General features: G+C 31.2%; 1 protein-coding gene and 1 long non-coding RNA gene across 2 annotated transcripts in view; one reads left to right on the top strand and one right to left on the bottom strand.

Annotated features, from left to right (window-relative positions):
• The window catches only part of LOC136795452 (uncharacterized), a 10087-nt gene extending 2002 nt beyond the window's left edge, over positions 1–8085 (top strand). The window contains exons 2-3 of the long non-coding RNA XR_010843072.1: positions 3530–3753; positions 7793–8085. This is a non-coding gene — a long non-coding RNA (uncharacterized lncRNA). The remainder of the gene's footprint in view (positions 1–3529; positions 3754–7792) is intronic.
• Sobp (Sine oculis-binding protein) overlaps positions 1–8118 on the bottom strand; it is an 84226-nt gene that overhangs the window by 23707 nt on the left and 52401 nt on the right. The gene's annotated exons all lie outside the window — the stretch shown is intronic.

Below are 8118 nucleotides of genomic sequence, written 5' to 3'. Positions count from 1 at the left end.
TTATAGTAATATATTTAAATAAATTATATAAGATAAATAATAATATGAAACGTAATATTACTATTGAACGTAATATATTATATTAAAAATGAAAAAAATAAAATAAAAAACATATTTGCTGGAAAGGAGTAAGAGATGCATTGAGCTAAGAGAGGGGGCCATTATAAGTGAGTCGAGAGCAATGCAGTGAGCTCCTGCTAGATGATGGTGCCTTGGTACCAAGCCTGGCCAAGAACGCACTTCTCCGAACATTTGGGGTCTTCATTGACCACCTTAATAATCACCTCAAGGCACCGACACCAATTGGAGATGTCAGCGGCTGTCTGTCCGCCGAGGCTGCCCTTCAATCTAGCGCTAAATTCTGGCCTTGCTACCAGGAGATCAGCAACTGCAAGGAGCTCCTGTGTCTCCACCTACTCCGGTCTGTTCTTCCTTCCCCCTTCTCTACTCCACTCTTCGATGAGAGGCTCTAATTCCTTCAAATGTTGCTATTTAGCCAGTGCTTTTCATTGATGCAATTTATATTGGTTTATGTTTTTAAGTGATAGATGAGGTACCTCATCATTGTAATAAATTTTGTAAAAATGAATAATTATTATTTATTCGAATTTTTCCAAGGTACGAGTGAGATAGATGACTCAGGAATTAGTTATTTCAACTACAGGGCACAATAATGTATCATCAATATTATATTGAGGCAGTGACGTTATCGGATCCAAAATAAAATTTTCTAGAATAATTTTATATGTATTTGATTGCTAAGAAGAAGGTACTTCCTATAGAATTGTCATAAAAACATCTTTATTTCATTTAACAACGTTATAGAATATTTTCCCTCATCTTCTGGTTATCAGGTTATTACAACATTCTCATTATCAATTTTATTCATTTTTTAATTAAAATTTTGTCAAAAATGATAATAATATATATAATCCAACAATTTTTATAATAAAAATAAAAAATTGCAAGCTAAAAATAAAATTGTTGATTTATATATATATTATTATTTTGATTATTATTATTTCATTATTTATTGTTTTGAAATTAGATCAAATTAATTTTATTTAAACAATAATAACCAGTTTCAAGAAAGTGTAGATAAGTAATATTCAAGAAGTAAGATAAGTAATAAATAATAATATAATCAAGTTCGTTAGAATGAATAGAGCAATAAATGGTTATAATTCATTCCGAAAGTTTTCCTTAAAAACATAGTTGGCGTCAGCTAAGTAGTACAATACTTAACAATACAAGTTTTCCAAAAACAACAACAGAAATAAATACAAAAAGTTTATAAATAGCTTTTAAATAGTAGTAGTTAATTGAAGGTGTGATAACTTAAAAAAATAAACAAAATAGTTTTTAAAAAGATGTTTTTTTAATACTTTGAATATATATTTTTGTGTTTCTAAACATTTTTTTATATGAAATTAATCGACAAATAATCAATAGTACTTATTATCCTTAAATATGGCACATTGTATCATTTGACATTAGAAACAAAAAAGAAAAGAAGAACCCTTACAGACTTTTTTTTTGGTGAAGTTTTGTTGTTACCTACCCGAGAAGCGAATTTTAAGAGAGCTTGAGAAATTCACATATGTCCTTCGAGCAGTTTCCTCGTGCAACATACCATACGTCAACTGATAATAATTTTATTTATAATGAAGTTATAATTTATTAATCATATGAGTAATATATTCTTGTAAGATATTTATATATTTATTTTTTTTATACACAGTATATACATGAAATATGTTCAAGATTTCGCTAGCTATCAGCTTCAAAATCCCTTATCTTTTTCTAAAATATGATATAAGAAAAAAATATTTTGCGAGGAAAAAGGTCACTGAAATAAATAATCGAAATAGGGCACTGGCTAATCATGAGCAAAATTTATTTAATGACAATAATTTTCACTATGTGGGAAACCAAATGTTTCGACGCATTTCACACATAAAGAATGAAGAGACTCAAAAAATATATTTCTAATAGAGAACAAACATTAGGTGGAGACTAAATTCGGCACAAGAGCTTCCACGATATTTCTTTTAACACAAATTGTTGGTAAATCGACTATGTGTCAATTGATAAGGCATGAAATTTTAGGGCAGACCATTGGGTCTAAGAACCACTGTCAGTTGTAGTCATCGGTTGAGGTGGCAATCATTTTCTCATAAAGTAATGGTGTTGCTCAGCGTTAACAGATTATGTTAGAGAGATTTTTTGAAGCTCATTTTAAAGATTATTGTATATGGTTTGATATTTGATATTTCAAAATTCTAAATTCGCATGTCATCAATTTGAAAAATTTATATTAAAAATACCAAAGATTTTTGATTTTCAAACTATTGGGCTGCATTATACTTTCTCTTCCTTATGATTATGCTTGCGAAAATTACCAATCATATATACTCTCAAGCATGCTTGTCAAAAAAGTTGATTATGCATAGTAGTTTTTTTTTTTTTTAGATTTTTTTTTATAAACTTGGTTATGAAACTCTTCAAAATGTTTTAACATGTCAACATTTTGCCGTAGGCTATCGAACTAAATATATATATATACACATATAATGGGTAGTTTAGTATCACCAATAACACCATAATAGAAAACGTAAAATTATTTCTATATGTCAAAATAAGAGTTAATGTACTGTAATCAATACATGTAATATATTTTTACGTAATCAATATATCCTGTAATAGTGGAGTATCCTTATCGTAGCACAACGGAATTTCCTTCGAGAGTAAACCCGATTAAGGCTAGATAATATTTCCAAGGAAACCAATATTAGCAAGTTGGGAGAAGTTAGAGGAGGAGTTGGGACGCATTTGCTCCCTAGCCAGTGTAATAAAACCGTTAACTTACTAAAAATGTTGAAGAGGATCCGGTTCCCTTGGTAAGCCGACACCTAGCTAATTGTGAATGAGGCTGTAACCTGAGCCGAGGAACATTCTATATTTATAGTCTCTTATCCGTCCTCTCCTCCATCTGTATCCTCTTCTTCTTCTTCTTCCTCGATTTATCATCCTACTCCTTTTACCATCCGGCTAATTAATGTCCAGTATTCCCTTACCCGCTCAGGGACAAATGGCTTGGATCGTATCGCAGTTGAGTAATTTATCAAGGACCCTATCTACTTCGACTCCAATCTTTTGTTCTTTTTTTTTTCTTTAGTTTCAGAAATTTTCCTCAAGACCGGTCTATAATACTTATAGATTCTTGCCGTCCAAGAAAAAATAATTAACGCGATATCTTGCAACAGAAACTTGCTCCAAGCTGAAAAGAAACTGCAGTGATTAGAGCTATAGTCATCACTCCCAGACCGCTCCTTCAAGTTTCCTTGATAGTAGATAAGTTTGCTCCTTAATATTGCACAAAGGATTGTACAAAAATAATTAATCGAAAGAATATATTTCTTGGGTTCTCTTATCAGCTTGTATATAATTTTATTATGATTTAATTACTAATAGCAGAAATGTTTTTATTTTATATTTATCCTAGTTTTGACCTATTTTATAATTTCAGGGTGATCTGGAAGGAATCCGTAAAAAATTTAGGTTAAGGAAACCCACTGCTTGACTGGAAAATTCTAAATAAAAAAAGAGATGGTCAAATTATATTTTGTTGGTGAAATAGTAAACAAATATATAATGAGCACCTTTTGGGGAAAGTCTAAAAACGAAACTTATCGTCTTCAATCATTGAAACAGAAAAACATATTTCAGGAAAAAAACTATAGCAATACATAGGTACTGATTATACTTTAAATTAAGTAACTCAGTTAGGTTTTGCAGCAAACGTTATCAGACTTTGTCTGAGCAAATCCGAACACATCTTACAAACTACTTCCATACCAATTCATTCAAAATGGATCATAACATAAAAACCAATCAAAAAGAATTTTTATGTTTGTTGGAAAATTTATTATAAAATAAATTATTGAAAAGACATTACAATACAGTAGTAAGGCCAGTGATACTGTATGGTATAGAAACAGTCAGCCTTCCGAGCCTGGAGAGTGTCCTGAAGATTGAGAGGAGGATTCACTGACCCAAAATAACGCAAGAGGGGAATAGGAGAAAATCCAATGAGGAAATATATAGGAATTAGGAGGACCTAGAAACAATCATCAGGAGCAAGAGGCTGAGATTTTACGGGCACATGGTCAGAATGAAAAATGAGAGACTAAATAAAAAAAATTCAACAATGTCTGCACCTATAAAAGTATAGGAGGATATGTAAAACAAGTGAAAGAGGAACTAAGTAGACTAAAAATAACGGTTGAAGACAGCTTGAATAGAGAGCACTTTGGGAATAAACTAAAAGAGGTTTGGGTTCTTGTGAGAAGGAAGGAGAGATAAGGGGGAAAATGGACTGAGGAAGGGCGAGAGGAGCAGTCCAGGAGGAATCAAAAATGGTGTGAGGATGAATCAAAAATGATTTTCATGTGGTCCTTGAAGTGAAAAAAAAAATATTGAAACTTTACTCAAAATTAACTTGGCTATGTTTACATTGCATATTTGAGGTATGCGTTTTGTGGCATGTAATCCATTCCTTTATATTAGAAGCTAAACGTCCATTAATAATAATAAATCCTTGGCTAACCTGAAGGTTCGCTGCAGATACTGCCAATCGTTCTTTACAAACATCTGTCAAGTGACGCCCCTCCAAACCCAATTCTACCAAATCGGACTTAAAACAATCTTCGGTCTACCCCTTGGATGTTTACCCGTCTGTTCAGAGTTTATCAACATGTTAGGGTTGCGATCGTTATTTAGTCCCACAAACTTACACGCCATACTTATTCGCGGCAATTTTATGATCTGAATTATAGTTACGAAGCGCAGTTACCACAATTCAGCGTTATGTGTTCATCCTTCTAAATTCTTCCGTCTTCTTTTATCTGTCCGACTATTTTACATGGTATTTTTTTTTTTTTTTTTCGTAAAAAACCTACTGTTCTTCCTTTAGTGTAAAAGGTCACGTTTTACATCCGTAAAAACAGTGGAAAGGTCAATAGTTTTGTAAATTCTAACTTTTAAGTTTTTTGACAGAAGGCGCGAACTAAGTAACTTCTAAATTGAAAAATAAAACTTCTATTACAATAGGGAAATGGTTGATGAAACAGAATGATACAGATTTACTCAGAATATATTTTCGAAGTACTGATCTACACTCTTCCACTTAGAAGATTGATTCCATTTTTTTTCGAAAGATCAAGAACTAATTTAATTTGTTTTATTAAAGATATAAAAAGAAAAATGGATATTAATAAATTATAATTTTTCACAAACCGTACCAATAATAATAATCCCAAACCAATACCGGCTGATTGGAATTGTTCAAAAAAAGTAATAACCAACAAATATACACCCAGAAAACCCTTTTCATAGTTTTTTATATATATAACTATTAAACAAACTATCATGTTTCCAAAGCCTAAAGCTTTCCTCAACATTGGCGTCAGACCTGAAACACGAACGGTGGCTTCAATAGAGCAGCTGGTGTTGGATGTCAGTGCACAGAAACGTCGAGGATCGCATTACGGGACTCCAATATCCACATGCGCTCTCGGGTTTTGTCATTTCCGTCGGATCAAAGGAAATATTCATCACAGAGAAAAAACTAATCTCGATTCATTTATATATATGTTTATTGATTTATTGTTATTTATTTAATGAATAATATTCTCTTTTAAAAACAAATATCATAAACCAGTATAAATCATTTGGAAAATGATCTATGTTAAATATCTAGTTATAATTGAAAAATTACAGAATAAATTTTGAGACATCTAATCATGTATTTCTTATAATTTAAAATCAACAAAATTTTCTCCAATTTTCTACACTTGATGTCCTATTTTTAAAAATGTTTCTTCTAACAAATTTTATAACACAACCATCCGGTAGGCTAGCGTAAGGCCAATTTCAAGTGTATTTTAAATACATCAAATTCTTAATCTAATATAAACGTTTACTTATAAACAAAAACCGCCAAGTACATAGGTCGGTTTAGTGTAAGCCCTCCTCCACCATTTCCACTGGGCAGGTCGGTAGATAATAACCTCTATCTCAAGTTTAAATTATAGTAAAATCTACGGGAGAAATCCTATTTGAAACATGCATGTCAAGAAATATATTTTTGAGCTCGGTGAAGCGAAAGTAGTGGAGAGAATTTGGTAAAACTAATACTGGACCAGTTTCACACTAATCCTCAACTTCCTTTCAAATTAGGACTGCTTTCGAAATATCGGTGTAACGAGGAAATCCTTGAAAATTTCATAAAAATCGGATTAACGGTTCAATCGGTTATGCTCGAACATATTTGACAGACATCATCAGTGACGCGGTGAGAGGGGTGCGCTGAGATCCTGAAGATCCCAAATGCGTGGGTGGAGTGGGCTTGAGGATCCTTAGGTCGAGAGTGTAAATATTGTACAGAATAGTATAAATGTAATTAATGCTGACTTAATTACATTATTTTTAATTATTATAATTTTTTTTATAGTTGTATTAGTTCAAAATTTTACTTATTTTATTTTATCCTCATTTCTTTATGTACATAGTTTCATCATGCTTATTTTTTCTATCTCTATGTCTATAAATATATATAAAGATTTTATTTATTTATATATATTTTTTTTATATTTTCCATTTATTTATTTATTTTGGCATGAATGTGATCATTTATCACTATTACTTATTGCTCAAAGTTGTGGCAGAATATTTATTGATATTGACTCGTGAACAAATTTTGTTCTTTCAAAGTCCAAAATGTAAAATTTGAGTAAACATTGTCTATTCTGAGGACTTATTATTATTATCTAAGGATTTATGTTTTTTTATTTCTAACTTGCATAAAAAGCTCCTCTTCTGACGCCAGTAAGAAAGCAAAAATTCGGTACAAACGAATCTTATGTTTCAAATGACTCATTCAATTTAGACTATAAATTTGCATTTCATTTGTTTGCGAAAAAGAGTTAGGGAAATTGTGTATGATTATTAAAATTTTACAATGAAAGAAAATGTTGCTGTATGACTTAAGGAGGTATTTCAAATAATTTGAATACAGAATAAGAGATAGAAGTGTAATTTACTCAACATTCTTTGAAGCTATTCACACATCTTACACTAAAAAAGATCAGTTTCAACAACAATTGGTGGATATATATACTACGACGTTACAATCTCAAGATCATACCCAACACCAAAAATAATTAGATAGAAAAAAAATAATTTATTTTATTCCTTATTTATTTATTTACTTATTTCTTTATTTATTCCTTACTAGAAGGGGAGCTTTTTATGCAAGTTAGAAATAAAAAACATAAATCCTCAGATAATAATAAGTCCTCAGAATAGAAAATGTTCGCGAGTCTGTTTTTTATCAATAAATATTCTACCCTTCACGTTTCACCTCTGATAATCCATAATAGAAGTGTCACTTTCAGTTCTAGAAAAGATTTACTAATAGAACAGTATTTGAAAACATTACTGACATCTACATAGTAAAATAAGCTAATATTAGGAATTGGTCTAGTTTGTTTAAAATATCTTATTTATATTTCCCGTTTAGGAAATACAAGGAATTGCCCTAATCAAAATTCTCTATTAATCTTTATACCCCACTCTTCAATCATATGGGGTTTATTATCGATTAATGTTTCTTTATGATATGTTTAGTGGCAATAAAACAAAACTATTAATGATTATTATTATGAAAATGAAAGTAAATAGCTAGACTTAGAATAAATAAATGCATGTGTAATGAGTTAATTGATTGCAGAGCGCACTTCCTCCTTCCCGGACGGCGGCGAGATAAAAGAAGAGACTCCAGTTGCCGGTGTAACACTAGCTGGTAGAAAAAGTGGCGGCACGTTTGATCTAGATGGCCTTATCTATACCAGAGGCACGCGGGTCGACCATACCTTCTCCTCTGCATAAGGAAACAGTATACTATGACAAATTGAAACCCGAGGTTAACTGATTAGTTAGATTTAAAATTCATGTACAGTTGAGTTTCCAATAACCGAGCTTCCGTTTTAAAGGAAAAGAGTTAAACTAAAAATTTTATGAAAGTTTATATAGGGTGTTTTTTTAAGCCCGATAGAA

The sequence above is a fragment of the Halyomorpha halys genome, unplaced genomic scaffold, assembly GCF_000696795.3.
Source record: "Halyomorpha halys isolate HHAL.00 unplaced genomic scaffold, Hhal_1.1 Scaffold603.1, whole genome shotgun sequence".
Lineage (NCBI taxonomy): Eukaryota > Metazoa > Arthropoda > Insecta > Hemiptera > Pentatomidae > Halyomorpha > Halyomorpha halys.
This window is presented reverse-complemented; position numbering and strand designations above follow the sequence as displayed.